The sequence below is a fragment of the Dipodomys merriami genome, unplaced genomic scaffold (genome assembly GCF_024711535.1).
Source record: "Dipodomys merriami isolate MVZ:Mamm:240054 unplaced genomic scaffold, mDipMer1.0.p SCAF_1, whole genome shotgun sequence".
Classification (NCBI taxonomy): domain Eukaryota; kingdom Metazoa; phylum Chordata; class Mammalia; order Rodentia; family Heteromyidae; genus Dipodomys; species Dipodomys merriami.
In genome coordinates, this window is record NW_027202270.1 from 88,944,684 (window position 1) to 88,960,832 (window position 16,149).

A 16,149-nucleotide genomic window follows, 5' to 3' on the forward strand; every position below is an offset into this window, starting at 1 on the left:
AAAAAAAAAATAGATGGCAAACACAATGACAAGCATTGACAGTGAGCAAAAACCAGTAACTTGTGTGAAAAACGGGAATATAAAAACAACAAAATTCTTTGATGAGTTACACAACAGGTCTCCACCAGCTAAAAATACATAAGAACACAAGTAAGAGGAAAGGCAGGAAACGAAATGAGATGAGCGGCAATTGGAAGGGGTATGTAAGGATATTCATGGGGAGCTAGGGAGAATTTAAAAAAAAAAAAAACAAACAAAAAGTTGTGTGTGACATTCTGGGAAGAAATGACTATGTCCCAGAAAAAATTGTGTGGGTGGAAGTGTGTCCAGGAGGGAGCCCGGCTGTGTGCCTTAGCCACTTGGAGGTTTGAGGTCCAAAAGGCTCAAGCAAGGCTCTGCTGGGTTTTGCCTGGGAGGCTTGGGGACACTGCCTGGCAGGTAGAACAAGGCATGGCTGTGTGTCTGTGTGTGTTTGCCAAAAGCTTCAGGCACTTCCTTCGAGCCGGAATCGAACAAACGACCTAAGGATGGCCATGGCGGGGTATCCAGTCTACAGTCCTCCACTCTACCAACTGAGCTATCGAAGGGTGTGCACTGTGGTGGGTTGGGTGCTTGGTCTTTGTGACTAGCAGGGAGGCCAGGTGTGTCCCCGGAAAGCAGCAGGTCTCTAGAGACTGACTGAGTCTGGTTGGGAACCTGCCCAGCCTCCCTTGGGCCCGCCTCCAAGGCCTACTGGGAGATGCCAGCTCTCCAGTATGGGACCTGAGAAGCTCAGGGAGCCATGCTAGTGGCACTGGCACTGCTGACAGAAGTGGCTGCTCATTGCTGGTGTTAGGGGTGCTGCTGCAGAGGGGTCAGGGGAGTCAAAGCAGGAGGAGGATCTGGAGGTTAGAGGAGAAGGAGGAGGAGGAGGGGCAGGAGGAGCAGGAGGAGCAGGAAGAGGAGCAGCACAAAGAGGAGAGGGAAAGGAGGAGGAAAGCAGAAGGAAAGGAGAAGGAAAGGGAAAAGAAGGGCAATGCTCTGAGTGGGCTTGCTGGTCAGCCAGCTGGACCCTTAAGAAAAGGGAAGACTTCATTGGGTCAATCAAGGTGCTCAGCTGCGCCCCTTGGCCAAAAAGCAGAACATGAGTGGGTGAGGAAGGAGGACTGCTGTTGAGGAGAGAAAAAAGGCTGGCAGGGGAGGCAAGGGTCAGGTAGGAGAGACCAAACAAAGGGAAGGCAGGGCAAAGAAAGCTGGAGCAGGGCAGGGTGGGGACAGGGGAGGAGCTGAGAGGAGAGGGGAGGGGAGGCGAGGGGAGGGCATGGGACAGGAGAGGAGGCAAGGGAAGGCATCCAGAGATGCCATCTCCTCCCACCATCAGGGAGTCCTGTTGGCCATACAGTCAGAATGGGGCTTTCCTCCACAGACTTCTTTCTCCATGCATTCCAGGACCTTCCAGCCCAACATTGTACTGTATTGAGGGCACAAGGAGACATGCTGGAAAACCACCCACAGAGGTCCTGGGTTTGCTTGGGTCAACGGGCTAGGGGCACCCAGGACTTTGCCAGGCCTCTGGGGTAGGAGCCAGATGCATGAGGGGGGGTTGGAAGAGACACCCACCCTCCCCCTCCCCCCCTCCCCCCAAAGACAGACACCCCTTTTCTCCCCTGCCATCCTCCACAATGGGACTCAGAATCCATTGCCAGAGGGAGCACTGCGTTCCCTGAGCTTGTAGCTGGTCATGTGGTCATGCCAGCAGTGTGTCAGGCTGGTTTCAGTTCCCGCCTTGCGTCCCTGTACCCAGGGTGCCCGGACCCTCTGCTGACTGTCCCAGCCGCCCAGACTAAACAGAGGTGCCCAAGAGAGACCGGCTGTTGCCAGCTACTCTGAAAGGAACTGAACTCCCACTGGCTTGGTGGCCACTACCCCCAAAGCAAGGTGGTCGGGAAGGCACCTGGGTCAAGGTGACTTTATCACAAGCAGCCCACTTTCCTCCCCAACCTTAGCTCCCCCTCACTCCTTCTCTCCCCATGCCCCAAGGCTACAAAGATCAGGACCCTGGCACCACACTCCATCTGGCAAGAAGCCAGGAAAGCGCTGGCTGCCCCATGAGGCTCTGCCTCCAAGGTTCCAAATGTGGTGACTCCTAGCCTAGAGGGTCAACATCCATGCAGGGTGACTTCAGCACACGTCACGTTAGGCACATCCAGCCATCTCCAGGGCCAAGCTGAGTCTGGGCATGCTGTCACCCAAGGTTGGGGCCTCTTCCTGCACCTGGGATCCCTTCACCTTCGTGGCTTGATGGGGGGAAGCGGAAGGAGTAGATGGAGGACAAGGGGTTGGTGGTAGAACCTTGGCATGTGAAGGTCACAGCTGCTCCGGAAGTCATAGATGCTCCTAACATCTCTTGTGCCAACTCTCTTCTAAACACCACTGATGGGAGCGAGTGTTTGGAAGGAGAGGCACTGGAGGGAGTGTGTATGTGTGGAGGTGGGGTGGGAGCATCCCCTTCTCTGCCCTAGCTTGGGAAGTCTAGGTTCCTTAGCGCTACCCGTGGGTGTGTGTCCTGTCTGTGTCCAGCTTCCTGTGTCCATGAGGTGTGTGGAGACTGCTCCAGAGGACCCTTCTTCTGGGAGCACTGGACACAGATCCACCACACCCACTCCGTCCTCTCAGAGGGGCTTGACAGCCTTCCTCCTGGAGACTGTCTACCCTCTTCCTGCTGGGGTCACTTGGGACGGGGAGGGAAAGGATCTAGGCTGCTCATAGGCAGCAGCAGGCCCATAGGTGGCCAAGGAAGGGCGCCATTGATGTGCCTTTGCAAGGACGCTGATGCCCCTGAAGCTATCCTGGCTGTGTCGGTCCCTTTGCCCCAGCAGTCCAGCGCCCACTGAGTGTCCTGAGTGCCTTGAGATCTTGTCAGGCCTCTGGGTGTTCACTCTCTGTGCCTTGTGTGAGTCACTTGCACAGGGATCATTGGGGAGGGTACAGGGCTGTGGGAAGGGTCCAGGCACTAATGCCCACCATCCACCCAGTGCCAGATGTCCCTGTTCTCTCCACTGCAGAAGGCCAAGGCAACACCCCTGTAGGGGGTGCACAGCCAAGGTGGGGTCCAGGAGATGTGGGCAGCTGGGCCACATGCCTGTCAAATCCCAGCCCTCCTGGGCAACACTACCTGAAGAACCTCTGCTGCCTCCTGCCTCCTGTCCCCTGTGCCCTCCAGAGGTCTGTAGTTGGCACGGAAAGGCCTCAGGCATTCCAGTAACTAGGGAGACACAGGGGAGCAGGAGAGTTAGTGTGGGACAGGGAAAGAGACAGGAAGGGGCCCACAGTGACCCCAGGAGAGGCAGGGAGAGGGAAGAGACAGAGAGAGCCCAACACACGAGAAGCCAGATAGAAACAAGTGGAGAGACAGGGACAGAGGAAGAGCTGGAGGGAAGGGTGAAGATGAAGGCGTGAGATGAGCAGGCACTGGGACACTGTGAGATGCCTTTGCAGTGCTGGGCCTCAGAAAGAGAATGGAGGCAAGAGTGTGGGTAGGCAGGAGGAGGTGGATTCCTTGTTGGGTTGGTCCAGGGTAGGGCGGGGTCAGCAAGAGGTGGGGCTGACAGTCCTGTGCTCAGTGGCTAGAGAGGCCCAGGGGTCAGGGGCAGCAGAGCTGTGGTGAGGGGCAAGGTAGAGGTGGAGTGTTGGGATGGGGTTGGGGTGTCAGGCAGCTAAAAGTGAAGGTGCTGGCAGGCGGGGGTTGTGTGTCCAGCTGGCAGGAGTCAGGAGGCTGCAGGCAGGGGATGGCTGTGTCCCTGAGGAGCTTGTGTGGGTGGCAGTGTGTCCAGGAGGGAGCAGCAGGGCTGTGTGCCTTGGAGGTGTGAGGTCCCAAAGGCTCAAGCAAGGCTCTGCTGGGTTTTGCCTTGGAGGCTTGGGGACGCGGCCTGGCCAGGTAGAACAGGGCGTGGCTGCGTGTCTGTGTGTGTTTGCCAAAAGCTTCAGGCACTTCTTCCTTCGAGCCGGAATCGAACCAGCGACCTAAGGATGGCCGTGGCTGGGTGTCCAGTCTACAGTCCTCCGCTCTACCAACTGAGCTATCGAAGGGTGTGCTCGGTTGTGGGCTGGCTGCTTGGTCTTTGTGGCTAGCAGGGAGGCCAGGTGTGTCCCTGGAAAGCAGCAGGTCTCTAGAGACTGACTGAGTCTGGTTGGGAACCTGCCCAGCCTCCCTTGGGCCCGCCCCCAAGGCCTCCTGGGAGCTGCCAGCTCTCCAGTCTGGGACCTGGGAAGCCCAGGGAGCCCTGCTAGTAGCACTGGCACTGCTGACAGAGGTGGCTGCTCATTGCTGGTGCTAGGGGTGCTGCTGCAGAGGGGTCAGGGGAGTCAAAGCAGGAGGAGGATCTGGAGGTTAGAGGAGGAGGAGGAGGAGGTGCAGCAGGAGGAGTAGGAGGAGGGGGAGGAGGAGGAGGAGGAGGAGAAGGAGGAGGAGGAGGAGGAGGAGGAGGAGGAGGAGGAGGAGGAGCAGCAGCAGCAGCAGCAGCAGCAGCAGCAGCAGCAGCAGGAGGGGCTGGAAGAGCAGGAGGAGCTGGAGGAGCAGCAGCACAAAGAGGAGAGGGAAAGGAGGAGGAAAGCAGGAGGAAAGGGGGAGGAAGGGCAATGCTCTGGGTGGGCTTGCTGGTCAGCCAGCGGGACACTTAAGAAGAGGGGAGACGTCATTGAGTCAACCTTCAGGGCGCTCAGCTGCGCCCCTTGGCCAGAAAGCAGAACATGAGTGGGTGAGGAAGGAGGACTGCTGTTGAGGAGAGAAAAAAGGCTGGCAGGGGAGGCAAGGGTCAGGTAGGAGAGACCAAACAAAGGGAAGGCAGGGCAAAGAAAGCTGGAGCAGGGCAGGGTGGGGACAGGGGAGGAGCTGAGAGGAGAGGGGAGGGGAGGCGAGGGGAGGGCATGGGACAGGAGAGGAGGCAAGGGAAGGCATCCAGAGATGCCATCTCCTCCCACCATCAGGGAGTCCTGTTGGCCATACAGTCAGAATGGGGCTTTCCTCCACAGACTTCTTTCTCCATGCATTCCAGGACCTTCCAGCCCAACATTGTACTGTATTGAGGGCACAAGGAGACATGCTGGAAAACCACCCACAGAGGTCCTGGGTTTGCTTGGGTCAACGGGCTAGGGGCACCCAGGACTTTGCCAGGCCTCTGGGGTAGGAGCCAGATGCATGAGGTGGGGTTGGAAGAGACACCCACCCTCCCCCTCCCCCCCTCCCCCCAAAGACAGACACCCCTTTTCTCCCCTGCCATCCTCCACAATGGGACTCAGAATCCATTGCCAGAGGGAGCACTGCGTTCCCTGAGCTTGTAGCTGGTCATGTGGTCATGCCAGCAGTGTGTCAGGCTGGTTTCAGTTCCCGCCTTGCGTCCCTGTACCCAGGGTGCCCGGACCCTCTGCTGACTGTCCCAGCCGCCCAGACTAAACAGAGGTGCCCAAGAGAGACCGGCTGTTGCCAGCTACTCTGAAAGGAACTGAACTCCCACTGGCTTGGTGGCCACTACCCCCAAAGCAAGGTGGTCGGGAAGGCACCTGGGTCAAGGTGACTTTATCACAAGCAGCCCACTTTCCTCCCCACCCTTAGCTCCCCCTCACTCCTTCTCTCCCCATGCCCCAAGGCTACAAAGATCAGGACCCTGGCACCACACTCCATCTGGCAAGAAGCCAGGAAAGCGCTGGCTGCCCCATGAGGCTCTGCCTCCAAGGTTCCAAATGTGGTGACTCCTAGCCTAGAGGGTCAACATCCATGCAGGGTGACTTCAGCACACGTCACGTTAGGCACATCCAGCCATCTCCAGGGCCAAGCTGAGTCTGGGCATGCTGTCACCCAAGGTTGGGGCCTCTTCCTGCACCTGGGATCCCTTCACCTTCGTGGCTTGATGGGGGGAAGCGGAAGGAGTAGATGGAGGACAAGGGGTTGGTGGTAGAACCTTGGCATGTGAAGGTCACAGCTGCTCCGGAAGTCATAGATGCTCCTAACATCTCTTGTGCCAACTCTCTTCTAAACACCACTGATGGGAGCGAGTGTTTGGAAGGAGAGGCACTGGAGGGAGTGTGTATGTGTGGAGGTGGGGTGGGAGCATCCCCTTCTCTGCCCTAGCTTGGGAAGTCTAGGTTCCTTAGCGCTACCCGTGGGTGTGTGTCCTGTCTGTGTCCAGCTTCCTGTGTCCATGAGGTGTGTGGAGACTGCTCCAGAGGACCCTTCTTCTGGGAGCACTGGACACAGATCCACCACACCCACTCCGTCCTCTCAGAGGGGCTTGACAGCCTTCCTCCTGGAGACTGTCTACCCTCTTCCTGCTGGGGTCACTTGGGACGGGGAGGGAAAGGATCTAGGCTGCTCATAGGCAGCAGCAGGCCCATAGGTGGCCAAGGAAGGGCGCCATTGATGTGCCTTTGCAAGGACGCTGATGCCCCTGAAGCTATCCTGGCTGTGTCGGTCCCTTTGCCCCAGCAGTCCAGCGCCCACTGAGTGTCCTGAGTGCCTTGAGATCTTGTCAGGCCTCTGGGTGTTCACTCTCTGTGCCTTGTGTGAGTCACTTGCACAGGGATCATTGGGGAGGGTACAGGGCTGTGGGAAGGGTCCAGGCACTAATGCCCACCATCCACCCAGTGCCAGATGTCCCTGTTCTCTCCACTGCAGAAGGCCAAGGCAACACCCCTGTAGGGGGTGCACAGCCAAGGTGGGGTCCAGGAGATGTGGGCAGCTGGGCCACATGCCTGTCAAATCCCAGCCCTCCTGGGCAACACTACCTGAAGAACCTCTGCTGCCTCCTGCCTCCTGTCCCCTGTGCCCTCCAGAGGTCTGTAGTTGGCACGGAAAGGCCTCAGGCATTCCAGTAACTAGGGAGACACAGGGGAGCAGGAGAGTTAGTGTGGGACAGGGAAAGAGACAGGAAGGGGCCCACAGTGACCCCAGGAGAGGCAGGGAGAGGGAAGAGACAGAGAGAGCCCAACACACGAGAAGCCAGATAGAAACAAGTGGAGAGACAGGGACAGAGGAAGAGCTGGAGGGAAGGGTGAAGATGAAGGCGTGAGATGAGCAGGCACTGGGACACTGTGAGATGCCTTTGCAGTGCTGGGCCTCAGAAAGAGAATGGAGGCAAGAGTGTGGGTAGGCAGGAGGAGGTGGATTCCTTGTTGGGTTGGTCCAGGGTAGGGCGGGGTCAGCAAGAGGTGGGGCTGACAGTCCTGTGCTCAGTGGCTAGAGAGGCCCAGGGGTCAGGGGCAGCAGAGCTGTGGTGAGGGGCAAGGTAGAGGTGGAGTGTTGGGATGGGGTTGGGGTGTCAGGCAGCTAAAAGTGAAGGTGCTGGCAGGCGGGGGTTGTGTGTCCAGCTGGCAGGAGTCAGGAGGCTGCAGGCAGGGGATGGCTGTGTCCCTGAGGAGCTTGTGTGGGTGGCAGTGTGTCCAGGAGGGAGCAGCAGGGCTGTGTGCCTTGGAGGTGTGAGGTCCCAAAGGCTCAAGCAAGGCTCTGCTGGGTTTTGCCTTGGAGGCTTGGGGACGCGGCCTGGCCAGGTAGAACAGGGCGTGGCTGCGTGTCTGTGTGTGTTTGCCAAAAGCTTCAGGCACTTCTTCCTTCGAGCCGGAATCGAACCAGCGACCTAAGGATGGCCGTGGCTGGGTGTCCAGTCTACAGTCCTCCGCTCTACCAACTGAGCTATCGAAGGGTGTGCTCGGTTGTGGGCTGGCTGCTTGGTCTTTGTGGCTAGCAGGGAGGCCAGGTGTGTCCCTGGAAAGCAGCAGGTCTCTAGAGACTGACTGAGTCTGGTTGGGAACCTGCCCAGCCTCCCTTGGGCCCGCCCCCAAGGCCTCCTGGGAGCTGCCAGCTCTCCAGTCTGGGACCTGGGAAGCCCAGGGAGCCCTGCTAGTAGCACTGGCACTGCTGACAGAGGTGGCTGCTCATTGCTGGTGCTAGGGGTGCTGCTGCAGAGGGGTCAGGGGAGTCAAAGCAGGAGGAGGATCTGGAGGTTAGAGGAGGAGGAGGAGGAGGTGCAGCAGGAGGAGTAGGAGGAGGGGGAGGAGGAGGAGGAGGAGGAGAAGGAGGAGGAGGAGGAGGAGGAGGAGGAGGAGGAGCAGCAGCAGCAGCAGCAGCAGCAGCAGCAGCAGCAGCAGGAGGGGCTGGAAGAGCAGGAGGAGCTGGAGGAGCAGCAGCACAAAGAGGAGAGGGAAAGGAGGAGGAAAGCAGGAGGAAAGGGGGAGGAAGGGCAATGCTCTGGGTGGGCTTGCTGGTCAGCCAGCGGGACACTTAAGAAGAGGGGAGACGTCATTGAGTCAACCTTCAGGGCGCTCAGCTGCGCCCCTTGGCCAGAAAGCAGAACATGAGTGGGTGAGGAAGGAGGACTGCTGTTGAGGAGAGAAAAAAGGCTGGCAGGGGAGGCAAGGGTCAGGTAGGAGAGACCAAACAAAGGGAAGGCAGGGCAAAGAAAGCTGGAGCAGGGCAGGGTGGGGACAGGGGAGGAGCTGAGAGGAGAGGGGAGGGGAGGCGAGGGGAGGGCATGGGACAGGAGAGGAGGCAAGGGAAGGCATCCAGAGATGCCATCTCCTCCCACCATCAGGGAGTCCTGTTGGCCATACAGTCAGAATGGGGCTTTCCTCCACAGACTTCTTTCTCCATGCATTCCAGGACCTTCCAGCCCAACATTGTACTGTATTGAGGGCACAAGGAGACATGCTGGAAAACCACCCACAGAAGTCCTGGGTTTGCTTGGGTCAACGGGCTAGGGGCACCCAGGACTTTGCCAGGCCTCTGGGGTAGGAGCCAGATGCATGAGGTGGGGTTGGAAGAGACACCCACCCTCCCCCTCCCCCCTCCCCCCAAAGACAGACACCCCTTTTCTCCCCTGCCATCCTCCACAATGGGACTCAGAATCCATTGCCAGAGGGAGCACTGCGTTCCCTGAGCTTGTAGCTGGTCATGTGGTCATGCCAGCAGTGTGTCAGGCTGGTTTCAGTTCCCGCCTTGCGTCCCTGTACCCAGGGTGCCCGGACCCTCTGCTGACTGTCCCAGCCGCCCAGACTAAACAGAGGTGCCCAAGAGAGACCGGCTGTTGCCAGCTACTCTGAAAGGAACTGAACTCCCACTGGCTTGGTGGCCACTACCCCCAAAGCAAGGTGGTCGGGAAGGCACCTGGGTCAAGGTGACTTTATCACAAGCAGCCCACTTTCCTCCCCAACCTTAGCTCCCCCTCACTCCTTCTCTCCCCATGCCCCAAGGCTACAAAGATCAGGACCCTGGCACCACACTCCATCTGGCAAGAAGCCAGGAAAGCGCTGGCTGCCCCATGAGGCTCTGCCTCCAAGGTTCCAAATGTGGTGACTCCTAGCCTAGAGGGTCAACATCCATGCAGGGTGACTTCAGCACACGTCACGTTAGGCACATCCAGCCATCTCCAGGGCCAAGCTGAGTCTGGGCATGCTGTCACCCAAGGTTGGGGCCTCTTCCTGCACCTGGGATCCCTTCACCTTCGTGGCTTGATGGGGGGAAGCGGAAGGAGTAGATGGAGGACAAGGGGTTGGTGGTAGAACCTTGGCATGTGAAGGTCACAGCTGCTCCGGAAGTCATAGATGCTCCTAACATCTCTTGTGCCAACTCTCTTCTAAACACCACTGATGGGAGCGAGTGTTTGGAAGGAGAGGCACTGGAGGGAGTGTGTATGTGTGGAGGTGGGGTGGGAGCATCCCCTTCTCTGCCCTAGCTTGGGAAGTCTAGGTTCCTTAGCGCTACCCGTGGGTGTGTGTCCTGTCTGTGTCCAGCTTCCTGTGTCCATGAGGTGTGTGGAGACTGCTCCAGAGGACCCTTCTTCTGGGAGCACTGGACACAGATCCACCACACCCACTCCGTCCTCTCAGAGGGGCTTGACAGCCTTCCTCCTGGAGACTGTCTACCCTCTTCCTGCTGGGGTCACTTGGGACGGGGAGGGAAAGGATCTAGGCTGCTCATAGGCAGCAGCAGGCCCATAGGTGGCCAAGGAAGGGCGCCATTGATGTGCCTTTGCAAGGACGCTGATGCCCCTGAAGCTATCCTGGCTGTGTCGGTCCCTTTGCCCCAGCAGTCCAGCGCCCACTGAGTGTCCTGAGTGCCTTGAGATCTTGTCAGGCCTCTGGGTGTTCACTCTCTGTGCCTTGTGTGAGTCACTTGCACAGGGATCATTGGGGAGGGTACAGGGCTGTGGGAAGGGTCCAGGCACTAATGCCCACCATCCACCCAGTGCCAGATGTCCCTGTTCTCTCCACTGCAGAAGGCCAAGGCAACACCCCTGTAGGGGGTGCACAGCCAAGGTGGGGTCCAGGAGATGTGGGCAGCTGGGCCACATGCCTGTCAAATCCCAGCCCTCCTGGGCAACACTACCTGAAGAACCTCTGCTGCCTCCTGCCTCCTGTCCCCTGTGCCCTCCAGAGGTCTGTAGTTGGCACGGAAAGGCCTCAGGCATTCCAGTAACTAGGGAGACACAGGGGAGCAGGAGAGTTAGTGTGGGACAGGGAAAGAGACAGGAAGGGGCCCACAGTGACCCCAGGAGAGGCAGGGAGAGGGAAGAGACAGAGAGAGCCCAACACACGAGAAGCCAGATAGAAACAAGTGGAGAGACAGGGACAGAGGAAGAGCTGGAGGGAAGGGTGAAGATGAAGGCGTGAGATGAGCAGGCACTGGGACACTGTGAGATGCCTTTGCAGTGCTGGGCCTCAGAAAGAGAATGGAGGCAAGAGTGTGGGTAGGCAGGAGGAGGTGGATTCCTTGTTGGGTTGGTCCAGGGTAGGGCGGGGTCAGCAAGAGGTGGGGCTGACAGTCCTGTGCTCAGTGGCTAGAGAGGCCCAGGGGTCAGGGGCAGCAGAGCTGTGGTGAGGGGCAAGGTAGAGGTGGAGTGTTGGGATGGGGTTGGGGTGTCAGGCAGCTAAAAGTGAAGGTGCTGGCAGGCGGGGGTTGTGTGTCCAGCTGGCAGGAGTCAGGAGGCTGCAGGCAGGGGATGGCTGTGTCCCTGAGGAGCTTGTGTGGGTGGCAGTGTGTCCAGGAGGGAGCAGCAGGGCTGTGTGCCTTGGAGGTGTGAGGTCCCAAAGGCTCAAGCAAGGCTCTGCTGGGTTTTGCCTTGGAGGCTTGGGGACGCGGCCTGGCCAGGTAGAACAGGGCGTGGCTGCGTGTCTGTGTGTTTGCCAAAAGCTTCAGGCACTTCTTCCTTCGAGCCGGAATCGAACCAGCGACCTAAGGATGGCCGTGGCTGGGTGTCCAGTCTACAGTCCTCCGCTCTACCAACTGAGCTATCAAAGGGTGTGCTCGGTTGTGGGCTGGCTGCTTGGTCTTTGTGGCTAGCAGGGAGGCCAGGTGTGTCCCTGGAAAGCAGCAGGTCTCTAGAGACTGACTGAGTCTGGTTGGGAACCTGCCCAGCCTCCCTTGGGCCCGCCCCCAAGGCCTCCTGGGAGCTGCCAGCTCTCCAGTCTGGGACCTGGGAAGCCCAGGGAGCCCTGCTAGTAGCACTGGCACTGCTGACAGAGGTGGCTGCTCATTGCTGGTGCTAGGGGTGCTGCTGCAGAGGGGTCTGTGGAGTTAAAGGAAGTGGAGGAGGAACGTTAAGAGGAGAAGAAGTTCGGGGAGGAGGAAGGCGAAGTGGAATGGGAAGGCACAGGAAAAGAAAAAGAAGGATAATAAGAAGAAAGGGAAGGCGAAGGCGAAGCAGAAGAAGGAGAGGAGGAGGAGGAAGAGGCAGAGTAGGAGCAGGAGGAGGAGGAGGAGGAGTAATGAGTATTATTGAAAGAGAAGGCAGGGGATGATCTTGGGCTTGCTTGTTAGCCAGAGGGACCTGTAAGAGCAGGGTAGACCTCACTGATTCATTCTTCTGTGCTCTTGGCTAGAAAGTAGAACATGAGTGGGTGAGCAGGGAAGACTGCTTCTGAGGAGATGAAAAAGCTGGGGAGGGGATGCTGGTTTAGTTAGGGGAGAGAAAGTAAAGAGAAGGTACCTCAAAGAAAGCCGGAGAAGGGGAGGGGAGGGGACAGGAGAGGAGAGGGGAGTGGAGCGGAGGGGAGGGGATAGGAGAGGAGGCAAGGGAAGGTATCCATAGATGCCATCTCATTCCACCAGCAGGGAGTAGTGTTGGCCATATAGTGAGAAGAGAGCCATCCTCTATAGACTTCTCTCTCCATGCATTGAATTCCCCTCTACCCCAATGTTGTCTGTATTGACGGCAGGAAGAGATATGCTGGAAAATGTCCCAAAGAGGGCCTGGGGTTGCTTGGGTCAGTGGACTAGGAACATCCTGGAATTTCCTAGGGGTCTGCTGTGGCTTTCAAGTGATCCCCACATTTTCTTTCTTTCCAATATGGGCTTGGATTCAGAATCTATTTCCAATGTGAACAGTTCATTCCCTTAGCCTGTGTCTTACCTTGTGGTTGTACTAGCACTCTCTGAGCATATTTTCACATCCTGCACCTTGTTCTGTGCTCATAGTGCCCAGACTCTTTAATTGCTCTCAAAGTCTCCTGTCTTCAATTAACTATCAGAGATATGGTTTCATGGAGTTGTGGTAGGTATCTAGCCTTGAGCCAAAAAAATCTGAGAAACTGTGCTCAGCATCTGTTTTCCATTCCCAGGACAGACAGTCAGATAGACAGTCACACACACACACACACACACACACACACACACACACACACACACACACACACACACACACACACACACACACACACACACACTCCACACACAAAAAGAAGGAATCCATAAATATAAATGATACATATTATGTAAATAATTTTAAGACTATATAGTTGGAGGACTCACTTGTACTAACTCAGTTATTAGATTTATGGTTGAATTGATTTTTATCATTATATTCATTTATTATAAAGGTGTTGTAATTAACATAGCACCACAATGGCATTAAGACAAAGAAGAATGGAATTGTGCATTATAAGTACAGAAATAAAACTGTCCATAATTTGTTAATAAAAAGAAAAGTAGTTATTTTATACAAATGGTGGTAAAAAATTGCAAGAAGAAATAATTTTGATCCCTATGTCACATCATATACCAAAAAATAACTCAAAGTCATTCATTCATATACTTAACAGTACAACTCAAGACCTTTTTTTCTTTTTTTTGGTCCGGTCGTGGGGCCTGAACTCTGGGCCTGGGCTCTATCTCTCAGCTCTTCAGCTAAAGGCTAGAGCTCTACCACTTGAGCCACAGCACCACTTCCGGCTTTTTTTCTTTTTGCTTATGTAGTGCTGAGGAATCAAACCCTAGCGCTCTACCACTGAGCCACCTTCCCAGCCCCCTCAAGACTTTTTTTAGGAAGAAAGTCTCTCAACTTATTTTAGGGAAAGAATTTTCAGATGTAACATTGATAGCATAACCAATTGTAGGGGAACAACATTATCTGCACGTTGTCAAAATTAAAAACTTCTGTTATATGGAAGTTCAGAGACAATCCACACATTTATTGAGACATTTTTGCTTCCTGTGCTCTGTGGGACATTTGACAATGTTTGGAATTCCCTCCCTCTTTCCCTCTCTTCCTTCCTTCCTCTTCCTTCCTTCTTCCCTTCTTTCCTCCCTCCCTTCCTTTCTCTGATCCAAGAACAAGATTTGAACTTTATCTGATGTTTGCTTTTGCTCATTGGCTGGCACTCTGCTATCTGAGCCACACCTCTAACCCAGAAACATTTCTACTCATAGTTGATGAGATAATTTAGAATTCTCATGAAATCTGGTTGGGAAAGACCAGATGTTAGCCATCCTAGTACTGGTTTGGAAGGCTCCCAAACAAAAGATGAGAATATGGTACCAGACTCAATGAGTTCAATAGTGCAATGGTAGGTCTTAAGAAAATTCAGACAAGTATTGGAGTTAGGCCAAAGGAAGAATGACTAACTTAGGGAATAATTTCCAATCATTTTGCACCAGTCATTGCAGAAACAAAACTCTGGCTGTGGTGGGACTCAAACCCATGCCTCCAGACAGACTGGAGCTTAAAGTCCAGCACTTTAGACCATTCAGCCACCCTACTAACTTGCCCAATTTCTCTTATCTGCTTTTCCTAGTTATATCATTCCATCCTGTTTTCAGCATTGCACTTCTAGTCAGAGACATGACACTGATTCCAAGCATTGCCTGAAGGACACTGAGAAATTCCCAGAAAGAATGCTCTATGGGAACACGCATCCACCCACAGAAACAGAGTCCCTCACTCCCAATGGAAAAAGAAGAATCTTTCTTAAAGAAAACCATCTGCCGGGAAATCGAAGCTCTTGTTAACACTTTGCTGAAGGCAGGGTTGTCAGCAGCCTCAGCCTGGTGCCCAGCTAGCGCTTATAAACTACTTTCTGAATAGGCTTCTTGATTTGTTCACCAGATCGACAAGGGAAGGGAAAGGATCAAGAAGAACATAGCTCTCCAGGTCACTATCAGGAGCCACAATTTCAAATTCTTTGCTAAATTTAGCAAAGATTCGTTTAGGTTCTGCAGCTTGGAGAACATTTATCTATTGGAAACATAGTGGTGCATGAAAGGATCAAGACAAACTTTTATACTGGTATCCCAAACCTACTAATTCTCTTCAGCTCCAGGAGACGTGGATGCACAGATATGGGCAACAGAGCGGTCTTCATTTGCAAGTTCATCTCCTCCCAAGTAGATCTGCTGGGGAGAGTCCCTTTCCAAGCGGTCACTCCTTTAGGGCAACTTCCTTCACTGGGGGGGGGGGGGAGCGGGGGATGGGAAGGGATGGTAGGGGAAACAACAGAGGAGGCAACAATGCTTGATAAGAAATGTACTCATTACCTTGCCCATGTAATTGTAACCCCTCTGTACAGTATTTTCACAATAAAAAAAAATAAACATGAGTTGTTTAGGTAATACAGTGTATTTTTTTTTCCAGAACTAAAGCAAAACCAATACCTACTCCCATATCTGCGAAAATATGAGTTTTTCCCTTATGGGGTCATATACTAGTCTTTTGCTTCAAGTTGTACCCTTTCCTCACTGCCTGATCAGTGGAACCCAGGTCATGTCACTTTGCTGTCTAAACTGGGAAAACAAGTTTTCTCAAACAGATTTACTCATATGTAAATGACTGGACTTAAGAAAAATGTTTAAAGGATATGGGACAGCCATAGATATGGTTATAATAGGGCTGTTCATAAAGCTCATATCCAGGCTTCTGCTGTTTTCTCATTTTATTCTCCTTAATGAGTTCCTAAGTCTGGCTCCAACTCAATGAATGACTTATGTGATTTGATTTAACCTTGACCAATCAGTCCATGGAACTCTAGACAAGCATATTCTGACTAGCACAATTGTTATGAGTTGCTAGGACCTCTAAGGTAGCCTACCTAATCCCGTCCACTGCACTCCTTTCCACAACCCTTTAGGAACAAACTTCCTTTTTTTTTTTTTTTTTTTCCTACAGGTATCTCCTTGCTTCTTCAAGGTACTGGTGAGAACCCACTCTCTTTCCTCTATATGTTTCATATTAATTATCAATTTCCTTTATCTCTTCTTCTGTGGCTCAATAATTCTTATCTCTTTGGTTTTGTGCTTGGGCATCCTTGTGTTTCCCTTTGACTGGCTTATCTACTCTTCAATGTATTTTGCAATCTATGCTTGGTGGGTTTCCATTTTCTGTTTTCTTTTTGTTTGTTTGTTTTTTAAGTCTAACATCATTACTGTCACCTACTAACACATCTTTTTAACTCTTCCCTTTTTGAGGAAAGGGGGGGCAGGGTGTCTGCCCTAGATTGTGTTCTACCATGGAGTCTGAAATACTGCTGCTTTGAATGGATGGACAAAGGATGAACAAATGCAGCAGTGACATTCACTAAAGGAGCTACACAATTCCTGGGTAGGGGCAGGAGGAAAAACTGGGATATATGGAGGGAAAGGGTGACATTATCCAAAAAGAAATGTATTCTTTACCTGCCTTATGTAACTGTAACCCCTCTGTACATCACATTTATAATAACAATGAAAAATAAAAATTAAAACAATACTGATGTGTTCTTGGGCTTTGCTTTTTTTTTCCTGGCACGGGTAGCCCTGCTCTCACGTTTGCCTAAATCCCCCGGCGCTGTGCGATTCTACCCCACCCTTCCTCCAGGCCCCTCAGGGTGGCTGACTTTATAAGCCGGGACCCTTTCACACCTGGCACATTTGCC

At 54.1% G+C, this 16,149-nt stretch overlaps 4 non-coding genes across 4 annotated transcripts; all 4 read right to left on the bottom strand.

The window, feature by feature from the left end:
• Nucleotides 1-493: 493 nt before the first annotated feature.
• On the bottom strand, nt 494-587 carry Trnay-gua (transfer RNA tyrosine (anticodon GUA)). The gene is made up of 2 exons: nt 551-587; nt 494-529 (listed from the first exon to the last, which is right to left on the bottom strand). It is a non-coding gene; the product is annotated as a tRNA-Tyr (tRNA).
• A 3,387-nt stretch (nt 588-3,974) lies between these two features.
• On the bottom strand, nt 3,975-4,068 carry Trnay-gua (transfer RNA tyrosine (anticodon GUA)). Its single transcript has 2 exons — nt 4,032-4,068; nt 3,975-4,010 (listed from the first exon to the last, which is right to left on the bottom strand). It is a non-coding gene; the product is annotated as a tRNA-Tyr (tRNA).
• A 3,511-nt stretch (nt 4,069-7,579) lies between these two features.
• Trnay-gua (transfer RNA tyrosine (anticodon GUA)) lies at nt 7,580-7,673 on the bottom strand. Its single transcript has 2 exons — nt 7,637-7,673; nt 7,580-7,615 (listed from the first exon to the last, which is right to left on the bottom strand). It is a non-coding gene; the product is annotated as a tRNA-Tyr (tRNA).
• Nucleotides 7,674-11,172: 3,499 nt separating this feature from the next.
• On the bottom strand, nt 11,173-11,266 carry Trnay-gua (transfer RNA tyrosine (anticodon GUA)). Its single transcript has 2 exons — nt 11,230-11,266; nt 11,173-11,208 (listed from the first exon to the last, which is right to left on the bottom strand). It is a non-coding gene; the product is annotated as a tRNA-Tyr (tRNA).
• Nucleotides 11,267-16,149: the final 4,883 nt, after the last annotated feature.